This window comes from Pempheris klunzingeri, chromosome 5, assembly GCF_042242105.1.
Source record: "Pempheris klunzingeri isolate RE-2024b chromosome 5, fPemKlu1.hap1, whole genome shotgun sequence".
NCBI lineage: Eukaryota > Metazoa > Chordata > Actinopteri > Acropomatiformes > Pempheridae > Pempheris > Pempheris klunzingeri.
The window spans coordinates 11914431-11928755 of record NC_092016.1 but is presented as its reverse complement, the minus strand read 5'-3'; positions in this window follow the sequence as shown (position 1 = coordinate 11928755).

The window sequence follows — 14325 nt, the reverse complement described above, 5'->3', positions numbered from 1 at the left end:
CAATCGTGAAAATGTTGCCATCCTTCAGAGGAGAAACAGCAGCTGCCCAGTGGAGTGCAGTGCTGCCGCTGAAGACCCAGGAGCTCTCCCAGATGCACAGCAGTGGTGCAGGTTGTGGGAGCTAACAAGAGGGTGTCCATGCGTCTCTGATACAGGTTTGATATCAAGTATTCCCCTCAGTACTGCCCTGAACTGTGCTTTTATGAGCTACGCTAGAAGCAGGCATGTGTCCACATAAAGATTGTATAGTACATTTTATACATTAGTGTAACCCTTTAGGTAAAAATATACTTAATCAAACTAATCTGGACTAGGCCGGTACACAACATTGATTTAAAAGGAAAAGTCATATAATAACAATTAATTTTAAAACTTGTTGAAGTGTAAAACAGCTTGCATGTGAAAGAAATAGGTTCTGGCCTACTGTTTAACAAAATGTTCATAAATTCAAACTCTTTTGCTTGCTTTGAAACAAATGCTAAGTACAAAATTAGTCCTGATCTTTGCAATGAAATAAGTGAAACAGTGTGATGCCTCTCATTCTACTGTTTTGCTGCTCCTCAGGGAGCTGTGCGAGTGCAATGGTCATGATTGGAGTCTATTAAATTTGTGTCGGTCAATCAATGGATTAATCAACTGTTCATTAAAGCACTGCACATTGTACATGCCATGTTGTGGTATGTGACTATGTACAAGAACATGATTGTTTTGAGAGCCTAGCACACGGGGAGCCTTGGGAGAGTGAAACTGGAGCTGTGTGTCAGTGTACTGGAGACCTTAAGGATTTGGGGGTCAGACGAAAAGGTGCTCTGGGGCCTGCGCCCCACCATTGCAGCTGCCAGCCTCCCAGCACAGACACGAGAGGCCCCGCTATGGCATGAGGGTTTTACTTGGAGCTGGTTTCAGCAGCTTGAAGGTGACTAATACTGTACAGTTATCACTCTGCTCCTTGAGAGCCACAGTTGCTTTTTCCTTGTCATCACACAGACTCTGTTGCTGCTACAATGCAATTTCTCCCCAATCAAAGCTCTCCTTGGCAGGGCTTGAGCCCAGTGCTGAGGCCTGGTGGCAGCTGAGGCCGGGGCTCAGTCGCCCTGCGTGCCGCGGCGAATGGTGGTCTGCTATGCTTGTGTGGCGTTTGAAGGTGCTCCCACCGCCTGTGGAATGCAGTGCTGGGCGCGTTGGACGAGGGGCCTCCTAAAAGGGAGAGGAGGAAAGGGGGCGGGCAGCACAGAGAAAGGAGGGGGGGTGACCTTTGAACAGTGCCGTCAGGAAGTTATGACTCAATTTTCAACTGTGGCAGTAAAACAGAGAGTAAGAGCATAGAAACAGAGGAGGGAGGAAAGATGATGATGCAGAATGTAAGGTGAAGCCCAAAGAGATAAGATTGTAAAGCAGAAGTGAGGGGTTCCTGAAGTCAAAGGGGTCAGTGAGTCACTTGGGAATCATGGGTTCTCTTGCAGTCACAGCTGAAGAAAACCAGATCATGGCCAGCAAAGCGTGTCATTTGTCTCTGGTTAAGACTCAAGGCACCTAGTCTAACAGAGCTTTACTTTTAAATATGCTTGTGTGCAACAAAGTTGAACATTTAATGTTTTACATGACTGCAGTGCACTATAGTTCAAGCTGTGTGTAGAAGGTGAAGGGAAAGGTGGGGGTGGCAGCTCCAGGATGTTTCCTCTTAAGGGTTACAGTGATGTGGACAGGAGCCTCAGGCGCCTATGAAAGGAAAGGACTCATGTGGAGATGCGGACATGTGGAGGAGCCTTTGTTTCGAAGGAACTACCTCAACCTTTACGTTTCCTGTCGTGAACTCCCACACACACATATCCATGCAAATTGGCACGCACACACAGTGGGACAAATGTATTAGAGTGCATTCATTGTAATCAGCACAATCGTCTGCACGTACACAGAAAGATATGGATGCATACTTTTGTGGTGAATAAGTGGATGTGTGTGTGTGTGTGTACTGTTACAGATCCATATCAACAAACACACCTTATGTGGTTAGAAAAATGCCATAGACACTTAACCACTAGCAAGCGATACAACGGGCCAGAATATGGATATATATGTGCGTGTTTCTTGTTATGTAATTATCGCAGTAAAAATCATGTATAAGTGAAGATGTAGGGTAATAGTCTGGTTTGTCCTAGTTCTTTGCATATTGAAACCTTTCACACTAAATCAGTCAGCTGCTTAATCCCAGTGGGCACTGCTGTCACTGCATCACAGAAGATGATTGATAATAGTGTTAATCACCAGATTAACCACAGCAGTGTGGTCTGATCCACCATGTGGTTTTTGTCTATCAACACTTGTGTGTGTGTGTGTGTGTGTGTGTGTGTGTGTGTGTGTGAGTGTGTGTGTGTATAGCTAGGTACCCACTGCAGCTAGGATGCTGTTCACATTCATCAAGCCAGTGTAGTAAAAGCCAAGCATTGCTTCCTGGTCCAACTGGAAAACCTGATCACTGTTGCCGTCAGCATTTTATTATCTGAAGCACTTATGTACCAGGAGTCACTCTTGGTTCTGTGCCCGGTTCAGGACAAGCTCAGGACAGCATATTAATCCTGTTTTCAGATTTGATTTCAGTCTGCCTATGTGGCTTTTATTTGGCTTTTATAGCTAAACCGATCTGTCCAGGGAGGTATAAGTATATTCACTCAAATTGGACAGGATGTGCACTCATGTTTTGATCCCAGGGAAGTGAAAAAGCAGAGTGTCAGAGTGGTGGAGGTCTGGTACTCAAACGTACGTCGGACGCATGGAAAACTGAAAAGGAGCTAAATGCGCTGGCAGATCCTGGATGTAAAGCAATCCAGTGTAACCACAGTAAAAGGCTGTTGATTTAGGTTGGGCTAAATCGAGTGAGCTTCTTTATGTTGCAACCCCGGGAATGCCTCAGATCATGGCATGAGGTTTGGGCTCTGATATGATGTGGTTTGGTTAGGGATGGCAGGAGGGAGTTTGGGACCGGGGCTGAGGAGAATGCCTCTGTCACAGCTGAAATTTGTAAACTAATTGACCACCCATACGCAGCGTTCCTGTTCCACTGGCCTTTCTCTAAGACTGACAAACAAAACCTGAACTCAAGAACACCTCCACCAGACCAGGCCCTCTGACTGTAGTGTGATTAATTACATTTTCCTCTCTCTCTGTCTCTCTTTCTTTTTCTTACTTGCTCACTCTCTCGTTCCCCTGAGCCTGGTGTATTGGTCTGTATAGTTCACCTCCCTCGGTACCCTAAGTTAAACATCCTTGTAATGTCAGACCAGCCAGAAGGAAATCCACTATGTTTTCCTTTTCTGGTGTCGTTTTTTCTTTTCATAATGATTCATTATTTGTAAGTCCGCAGGCTCATTTTTCTCTTTTAGTGAACATTTTCAATCTCAAATATCCAACTGGCTGGCTACAAAATGTGGAGAAAGGTGAAAATAAACAAATCCTTGTGACTCTATTCACCACAACCCAAAAAAGTGAAACATGACAGGGTTGTAAAACAAGGCTTAGTACAGCACTGGTCAAAGGGAAGTGTTGGGCGCTAATGCCAAGGACAAAAGTCAAATGACAACACAAAGTCAGATTACTCCTATAGGTCTGGCTGTGTGATCGTGACACAGCATCGACTAGGTAACAGTGTCATCAATATCTGTCTTTGTGAGACTGGGCCATGTTCTAAAGGTACAGCGAGAACAATGTTTGGCTGGTTAATTTTCAGGTTAGAATGTGTTCTTTGGGCTCAGTGTTTTTGGCTGGCATCCCAGTTGTAGTTGGTGAGAGACTGAGCTGTCCTTATCATTTAATCTAAAACAGATATTGACTGCAGAGGTTTGGGCATTCCTGGCATTCCTCACGGAAAAACAATAGCACAGGTACTGCACTCCGGTCTTTCCTCCTGATTTCCTCACTCACTCATTAACCAAGCCCTCTGCTCCTACTTTACCACCTCAGCCAAAGGCATACATTGGTGTGAACACATTCCCCATGGCTATATATGTTTAAAGAAACTGTATTTTAGGAAATGATTCTCTTTCTTTCCCAGAATTGGATGAGAATTGAGAATTGTTCAGTTTGTGAAATATGAAGCCACAGCCAGAAAAGTTAACAAAATCTGCCTACCAGCATCTCGAAAAGCACTCAATAATAAGTTATACCTCATATCGTTTGTTTACTCCATATAAAGGCAGTGTAAAAACCACAAGATGTGGTTTTACGAAGGTAATGTGCTGGACTATTTCTTGGGCAATGTCCTCATAGCTGTAGCTTCATATTTGATGGACAGATAAGTGAATAAGCATGTTTTCCAATGTCAAACTGTTCCTTTTAAAATGGTTTTATTTTGAAGATTGTCAAATGTGTACTTGAGTAGATAACCGTAGGCCATTTCTACATCACCTGAAGGATGGTGTTGTGTTGCTGGTAAAATTTATTCCGTCTGTAAGTCCATGAGTATGAATGAGGTGATGTCAGCTGTGAGGATGGCAGCCTATGCTAATGGATGCATAAGGCAGAACAGGCCCATTGGTTGGAGGAATGTGTGAACACAGTGACAAAACCATTTATTTACAGGCACTTCCACAGTGAGGTCTAGCACCCGCAGCACAAGTGCAACCCCAGGGAGGGCACAGCTGCGTGTGAACGTTGTAGCGCCAGCCGTGCTCACTTTGATCGCCCGACATGAGAGCGGCCCTGATCTCTAGGAACACCACCCATCTTGTCTGATATTCTGAGTGCACAAACTGAGACATTCCAGACGTGCGAACTCCCCGTGACAAATGATCACCCTTTGGGTTTTCAGGTTTTGCATACTGTGGGCTTCTTGGCACAATGTAGTGCGTCCAAGGCTATGAGTTTCCCCCTCTCTACGGCTTCAGTAACTAGAGCAGCACCACAGAATGTGGACAAGTCCTGGTGTGGATTGTTATGCTAGAGAAAGCCTTCAGGGTGGGGCTATGATTTAATATTGACCTTTTTCAACACCGGACAGCCCGCACTTAGAACATTGAGGGGACTATGGGGACTCTCTGTCATTTAGTCGACTGTTGACTGGATTAAATCAACTTGAATAATACAGATCCCAGACGCAGCACAAAAGAAGTTGGTTTCGTTTTAGTTTCAAGCCATAACCCTTTGAGAAGAGAGAAGTGAAAATAACATCTATTACTGCCAGATTAGTCACTGCATATTAGGGGGTGATGTTGGTTTTGATTGGATTCCAGCTCTGCTCCAGTTTCTTCTGTGGTTGCATGAAATATGTCCTATTTTAATTCACAACTGGAGTCTCGAGGTGTGTTCAATGTTTTCAAAGGCGTTATAGAAGCCCATTGATTTCTCCATTTCATTAAACAGGCCTTGCGCTGTGCCATAACTGATGTCATTCTACTGTTTCCTGTCATTTTCCAGCTCCGGCACTGTTCCACATGCCCTTCTCCAAAGTCCATCCAGTCAAGCCCTGACATGATTGATTCTTTTACACTTCATTTGTAGCATTCATCAAAATTCCATTGAATCATGAAACTTTGGCTGACTACTGTCCAAAGTAATCTAACCGCAGCAAAAGAAATGCTAGGTCCACTTGGGACATAGAATTCCCAAATGAACTGATGACATTTGGTTATACAAAGAGAACAAAATGCATCGAAAATGTTCTGCCCCCATGCAGAGTTTTCCTTGTAAAGCTTGCCTCAGGCAGTTGTATTATTCAGAAATTTAAAAGATTCCCATTTTCCAAAAAGTCTCACATTGGCAGGACTGTTTGGATGAAGAATATACACCTATGAGCACTGATTTCTCAGCACTCTCTCCCTGCCGTTGCTGGTCCAGTAGCTGGATTGCATTTGAAGTCACAAGCAGTATTTGCATGAAGTCCTTATGCCTACTTTAACTCCACTCTGGTCCAAATGGAGATTACTGCCAGAAAAAGTCAGCAGCAGATTTAGCAAGAATGCCTCTGAGATCTTAACTACTCCTGTGCGTATATGAAAGCTTGCATATGTTCATGTCTGCATTCACAGGCACAAGCGTTTAAAGTGCTGTTAGTAGGCAGATCATGATCACAGTTGTCATGTATGACTAGCTGTGAAATGTCTGAGACACTGTCTGATTAAAATCTAGACACAGACCTTGGATAGAAGATAGTGGAAACTGAATCCTGATTAAGTTCTCAATATTTTGTAGTTGCAGCAGCTAGCATAATAAAGATAAAAATGGTTTTATTTAAACCACACCTTTGGGAAGACAGTGATGACTCAGTGTGGTTTTGCAGCTTTTATTGATTGACACTGACAATACCATTTGGTTGTTTGTTGCATCAGGAAAGTATTCTGCATCACAGCTGTATCGATGTACTATTTGTTGTATTTAAAGAGGACACTGAGAGGTAGCAGTGTATTCATCTTTTTTCCCATAGCTGGACTGTGTGCAAGTAGTCCTCCACGACTGCGGGTTAACATTGTGAGACCAGGGAGGAAGTGTTGTGGAGGGGCTGTGAGGGCGTTGCTAGGCAACAGGGTGGGCAACTTGGCGTAATGAGCGCGGGGCTCAGGAGCTGTCTGCTCAGTGTTCCAGGTCCTGACAAGAACAGACAGGCTGGCCTGGGACGGCCTGCATGGAGCTGCCACCACGGCCACCTGCTCACAGCAATCATCACCAGCGCTCCAGCCAGCCACCGATACAGCATACAGACCCAATTAAGAGCCCTGCATGTCCCCCTCCAGCCAGCCATCACTAACACTCCTGCAAGTCTGACAAGGCTGCCTTTTTTCCCCTTAGCAAATCTCTAATTAACAACGTTGGTAGTGGTGAGGCCGGGCTGTACAGAGCTGCTGAAAGGGGCTGGGACTCAGGGCTCGGGTAATCAGCTTAAATACAGGTTTATTTCCTGCCCCCTGTGCCTTGCTACTTCCAGCAGAGATTGCATTCTTTTATCTGTTTATCTCCAATTTCCTCTGACTTGTAACATGTCTCCTAGACACACTGTCACCTCCACTTAAAGCCAGACTGGCTGCTCCTGCAATCAGATGGTTTCAGAGCAGTGATCAGAGTTGGTTTTGGCAGGGCATAGCTCTCAACAACATCTCTGTCTGTTCCATTACTGCCCTACCACCTCCTCTCCCTCCAATCCCACCTCACTGAGGGCTTCTGATCTTAGCTGCAGAAACACCTCTGAAGGTCTAAAGGATCAAAGATTCTCATATGGAAATATACCCTTTCATCGGATTATATTTGATCATTCTTTTAAAAAAAAAAAAAAGAAAGTATCTTATTAAAGACAGATATGATTCACAAAGTTTTGTTCCTGCAACTGACGAGTGCCAGATTTCATTTTGTTAAAATGAAAAAAAAAGAAGGGAGAAAATTATATCGTGAAATGACCTCATTACCAGAACCGGATTAAGAGAGCTGTGTGTTCCAGCCGAGAGCAGAGGAGGCGGAGGAATTTCCTTTCAGTGGGGAGGTGTTATTGTTGGAGCCCTGTGCAGAGCCGCTGGATGAAATATCCTCTTCCCCAGTTTGGGATTGACTCTTGATACAGGACCACCACTCCTAATTGTAGGGAATTATGTCTAATCACCTGTCTTGAGCAATTCAGACAAAAATAATATAGACTGATTTACACTAAAATGATACATGAAGTGAAGAGGTCTTCTGTGCCATTATTGAATACGTTACCATTGAACTTTATGTTTCATTCCTACATCGTATGATTTCTGTAATGTGTCTTTTCTGGCATGTAAGAAGAGAAAAGTTGGCTGCCACAAGGATTTCCAGTGATCAGTTATTCAGAGATTTCTGCTCTTGGATTTGGATGTCGCGATTAATAAGATTTAGTCATAATGATACAATATTGCACTCCGTGTGAGTCATTTGGGTACTTTACACGACTTTTTGACCAGCATTAAAAGAGGAGGCTGACTGTATTTTCTGGGTGTTTTTTCTGTTCTTTTCCCAGAAACGTGGTTAATGTTGTTCACTGTGGGGGACAAAGCATGAGCGATGCCTTCTTGTTTGTACTGACGAGCGTAAAAACATTTTAACAGTTTATTTATTTAAAGCTCATGGGCAGTCTTCTCAATAAACATATTATTATAGGATAGAATTAATTTGTTGGTTTGCAGAATTGTATTTTTGCACTGTTTCAAAATCATGCTTTTTCTCTCCCTTGGGTTGATTTACCCCTAAGCTAGTTCAGCAAATGGGTGTGAATGTAAATGTTATTATCTTGTTCTTTTTATGCGTATTTGCACTGTGAACTGGTGACCTGGTAAGAGTTTTCACCCAATGCATGCTGGGGTAGGATTCAACCTCCTTCATCTGAAACATTTAAGCTATGTAGGGAGTTGGAGGGAGATGGATGGATGAATCAGATGCTAAGCAGCAGAGGGTGCTGTTCATCAGAGGGGGTGAACCGTTTTGTAACATATTTGTAAAGGATGGCTGCCTTTGATGCACATAGCAAGCATGTGTTTCTTTTGGATGTGAAATTTCCTGAAAACGAAATCATTTAAAAGAAATAAAATATTTTGATCATTGAAATAAATTACAGTCAGTGACATTCTCTAACTACCACACCCAGTATTTCTTGCTCAAGATCAACTGGATATATCTGTCTTTATGCTGGTGCGTGAGACATTTGTTTGAAGTGCTCAGTGTGATGGGTGATGTATTAATTTGAGCTGGGTAAACCCATGACAGCTTAGGTGATAGCTGACAATCTTCAGGGGCTGAAATTACATAAACCACTCGAGCAGCACCTGGAAACACCTGTCAGATGAGACACCATGGAAACACACCTATCCCACTGGAACATGCAACCAGTCTGTGTGCACTCCAGAGTTCATCTCTCTGTCATTGTCTTCATTCTGTTCACTGGTGGCAAATTCCATTTCTAATTGTTTATGAATAATTCTTTATGAATTAAACGGTATATATTTTTTACATTTGTTATTGTGTGATGTTATGAGTTGACAATTGTATCTACTGACTTGGATAACCTGATGTTTGCTTATTCTTGCTGTTTTAGTTTTTCAAGACACTTGCCATTTTCAGTAATAGTTGTGCAATTGGGAGGGCTGAGAGCTTATTGAGCTCTCCTTTCATTGCCCACCATGCATGGAAACTTGTGTGCTGCCCAACACCCAATCTGTTCCTGTACGGGCAGTGGTTTCAGTGCAGGAGGTTCAACAAATACCTAAATGGGGAGATTTGGGGGTGGGGGTGGGGGCAGTCAAGCAGCAGGCCTCACCCTTTACCTGCATTAGGTCATAGGCTGAAAAAGGGGAGGGCGTCAGTCACCACTTACAACCCCCCCCTCCTCTGGTAGCCCCTTCATGACTGATCGTTCTGAGCATGCAGATTTTTTCTGTCGTGAACAATGAATTTGTGGAACCAAGTCCTCCAGCTGGGCACTGTGGTGAGGAGGGGAAAGAGGGGAGACGATAGAGGGGGGCTGTCGTTTCTCTGGCTGACCCTGGACTCTTAGGGTCTGCTCTGGTGAGCCTCGTCTCCAGAGCCCTCGTCTCACTTAGCTCCTCAATATCCCTCTTTCTCTCTGTGGGGCCAGGGCTGCTCTGGATGAAATTTCAGCAGGGGTATGAGGGAATGGTTCATGGAGTTTAGCACCTTCTTTACCATAGGTAAAATAAATGACTTCTCCTAATGCTCTAATTGGTGGCAGTTTGATGATCAGGTATCACTGGCCTCGGGGCTGAAGCACCTCGTTGTTTTATTACAGCTTGGTGAAAGAGCCAGTCTGTACCTGTTGCTTCTGAGATTTTTTCAAGTAAGGAGGGAAAAATGCTGGGTAGCATGCGGTCTGTCGGGTCCTCTGAACTGTCTTTTTTTCCATGAAGTCAAAGTAAAGCATTTGACATTTTAAGTTAAGCCTGGCTACTGATCTCTCCTCCTCAAAATCCCTGCCCCCTGGCTGGGATCTGTGTGTGAATTGTGAATCAAATGAGTGGCTTAAAAATGGTTCAGCCTCTCTCTCTCTCTCTCACTCACTCACTCTTTCTCTCTCTGTTCGTGTGGTTTGGTAGGTGGCTGTCTAGGCTCCTTTATAGCTGGTGCATGTGTTAATGATTTTGAGAACAAAAAGAGCCAGAGGAGGATAGACACACCTATAATCTAGAAATACTGCCTCAATTTTCTTAGACTCTGTCCCTTCTCCAGACATGAGTCAAAGTCAGAGTCAGACCCCTGCTGTTCTGCTGCACCAACAACAAAGCCCGCACTGGCAGTCTAAATGTGTGTCCTTAGCCTCACTGATCAAATTGTCTCGCCTATGAGACTACATCAAATACATCCATCACTCTGCAAATAGCTCAACTGACTGAATGGTAAGTCAGCCAGTTTTTGGCATCATTGAATGGCACAGTTTTGTTCACAAAATAATCCTTTGATTTATCCAACATATTTTTTCCCCTTATGAGGAAGACATAATTCCCATGCCAAACCTTTTAACCCGTGCCAGAATCGGCATGTTACACTAGCTTGCATATAAAACAGGGTAAGTAAACTGAATTGATGACTGAATGAGGCCAATCCTGGACAGGCCTGCTCTGTGGCTAAAAAAAAACTGTATACATGTTATCTGTGGAGAAGTACCAGACATACTATGTACTGTACAAGTATTTACTGTAAAGGAAAGTTGTCTGCTTCATGGTCAATTAAGGATCGTATGTTGCAGACTGCTCTTTATACAAAGTGCAGAGTGAGCAGTCCATTTTGTCTTCCCACAAACATCTCATCTTTTTGTATTGTTTAATGGGGTCACAGGAAAGTTTGGAAAGTTGAAAACTGTCAGAGACAGTGTTCTTACTTTAGAAATAAACATAAACCACATTGTTTTGTTGCTTAAACCAAAGAATGTTCTTTGTGTGCTGTTTGCAAGTAGGTTTTTGGCAGTTATCAGTGTGAGGTAAAACCTTTACATGTGAAGTGAAGGACAGAGGACAGTGGTACAGGGGTGTCAGTTTGTTATTGTACGGCATGCCTCATGGCTGCTGCATGTCACTTTCCATCACTTTCCCAGGTTAGCCCTGTGTAAGGCTTTAGGCTGGCCTGCTGTTTACAATACCTCCCATTCAGCCTGCTGCTCCTCAATGAAATTTCTATTTATAGAGGCCACTGGCGTGCAGAGAGTCATCTGCTTGTTCTGAATGAGGTCTGGTGGTTTTGACAAGGTTAGCTGGATTAAAGCATTGGAAGGGGGGGGCTGAAGGACAGGTCACAGGGGCTGGTTGGGGTGAGAAGGCCACCACGAGAAGACTGGCTGCCTTTATTGTATATGATGGTCAGTGTCAGCACACTATTTAGTTAAATGCCGGACATGTGATGAAGCTGAGTTAGGAAAACATTTACTCAAAACCCAAACTCCAGTTTTATCCCTTTAATGTGGGGTTTATGTCTGCCCTTCAACGATACTGACGCCAAGTATGCATAGATTCCCATTCCTATGATGGGAAGTCAACATAAAGTAAGAGCTGTTACAACCAGTCACCAGTGTCATGCACACTGATGTAATAATTTTGACAATGCTGCCCTATAGATGGCCTTCAGGCCCCACCCATTCACCCAGCCAATGGCTCACTGAGAAAGAAACATTCTCCAATCAGGGGCCATCTTTTGTAGAAGTGAGGCGTTTCATTGCCTGAAAAATATTTTTGACTGAATACACAATGTTTTTGACTGATGCACTAATGAACTTAATGTCTGTTGTCAGTTTTCTGAAAAGTCCATTATTGTGCTACGGGACCTTTTGGCTAATATCGCTGTTGAGGAAATGTTTTCTGTAGAATTCAACGTAGCAAAATAGAATAGGGGACAAAATGGCAATTTCCTTAATCCCTGCAGAGTTTTTCCCCTTGTGTGTCTTTGTTTTGATTCCTTGGTGTGTGATGGTGTTTCCCACACAGTGGTGCTGCAGCCAACTTGCCCTGCTCCATTGTGCTGCTGGCCTCTCTTTGAACCTGTACAGCTATAAACATGGCTAAGTACTCTCCAGCAGAAGCAGGCTTGCAGGAGGACAATACTGTGACAGGAATTTTCTATGCACTGTTCCTAGGCACACACTGGAGCAAAAGGGAGACAAGAGCCTGGATAAGGTACTTGAACATAGCTCAGTTACCACAACCTCTGACCCTTGAGACAAATCTAAGCAGAGGTGTCTATCAGATTCTTGGAATTGCCCACAAACTGCACACAGACACACACACACCATCATTGTCATCATCTGCCTCCCATGTCCCTCCAACCTAAGGCTATTATCTCCTTCTAGGGTTCAGCCAAACCCAAACAGAGAACTGATCTTTCTCTCTCTTTTAATATTGAAATGGAGCCTCTTGCTGATCTCTGTAAGCTGCTGATTTGGTTTCAAAGATTTGGCCAGCTATCTCCCCTGTATCTCCCAAAAAAACATTGTCAATGTGTGGTCAGGATAAGCTGTATTGGGATGAAGTGCAAATGAATGCCAGTGTGGTCGTGTTTGGACAATTTAGCAAGGCTGCAGAGGAAAAACCCTCAAAGTCATCTAAACATAGAGACTCTTAAACCTCTCAGTCTCTCACGGTCTTGACTGAGTGGCTAGATGATAGACGGTCTCTGAGATGACTTAAGACGGATACTATTCCAGAGTAGTGGACAGCTTTGAACTGTTTACGCCATACAAATCAGTATTTTTTTTCCACTCTTTAAAATCCTTAAGTGTAACTTTGTCTTTGGTTCACTGAGTGCCCTGTTTGTCTCTCACATGTGTATTTTTGCAGTGCCCCTGCTCTGAGTTTCTCCTCTAAAGCCACAGCTCCCCCTGAGCAGAGACCCTGCCACCCACTCAGCGCAGATACCATCTTGTGCATGAACATAACTGAAAACACACACACACACACACACACACACACACACACACACACACACACACACACTCACGTATATGTCCCGTTCACACACAATGTCTCTAAGATATTCTAATTTAATTACTTGGTCTACATTATTTAGACACTTTGTTTATCATGTACCTGAAACACCTTGTCATACACCATGTTGACTTTGTTGACACAAATGTACATTCTGGCCCCAACAGGAGCTATTCTGTTTCTAAGTGAAGGTTGAGACCTTCCCAGTCCGCGCAAGGTTTACTCAGATCAGAGACGGTTTCGTTCAAGACTTCAATTAAGGCCTCCACAACCCTTGACTCATTTTCCACTCTCTAATTTTTCTAATGGCTGGGACAGGAGGCTGGGATCAGCACAGCCAGCTCTGCACTGCTCATTAGCTCTAGCACCGCCGCCCGCGCTGCATTTAACTTAATAATGAGGCCAAATTAACAGCAGCCCTGGCCTTGCTCCAGGTGCATTGTGGGTGAGAGTGCGGGTTAGGAGGAGCGAAGGGGGGGAGTACCTGGCCAGCTGAGGTGGTTTAAACAAAGCAAGGCAGTAATTGGAAACAACATCGTAGGACTGCCTCCTTGGTCTCTAAATGGCTGATGGTTAAACAAGTTAGTATAGTAAGGCATCTTTTCTGGGACAGATTTTAGTTTCGACTGGTTTCTGAACTTGTGTGGTTTTTAAATTACTTTCATGAATGTACAGTAATGTTGATGTTTTTATTAGATGCATTAGTGTAATAATGGGATGTGAGTAGTATATACTGCCTTTTCTGCCTACCTCTTAGCATAAACTCCAAGACCGCAATGGAAATAAGTCAGGTGACTTTTTTTGCCATATCTTGATTAGTTTTATGCACATTTGTGTATTGGACTTTAATTAATCTAATAAAATCAATCAATCAGTCGACACCCACCTTATCACTCGACCCAGCATCCACAGTGTTCATTGTTTCTGTAATCTGCAGACTTTTCTCAAACTTTACTCTGTATTAATTGCCTCTGTTGAACCAAAGCATGAAAATATTCCATGCATTTGCCCTCAAGACTGGACCAGTTGACACTGGAGTGAGGGTGGAGGGCATTGATATGTGCCAGAGGAGGGTGCTGTGCAGGGTGGGGTAAGGTTGAGTGTGGATGGGTGGGTAAGACATGTCCTCATCTCCTGGTGTGCAGAGGCCGCACAGCCGTGGTCGTCCTCCAGCTCAACCCTGTGCCAACGTGGATGCTGCCAAGAGCTACGTGTTAATGAATCCAGGCAGCCTGGGAAAGAGTATAAACAAACAAGGCCTTGGATGGCAGACACTTTCTGTAGTCTATATACACCCTCACTCATGATTTATTTTTTGTTCTGCATCATGTGTTTCTTGGGTTAACTTTTGTCTGCTGCATTCAGAGGAAATGCCACCCAAGTCTGGCAAACACATGTCTCAAGTCAT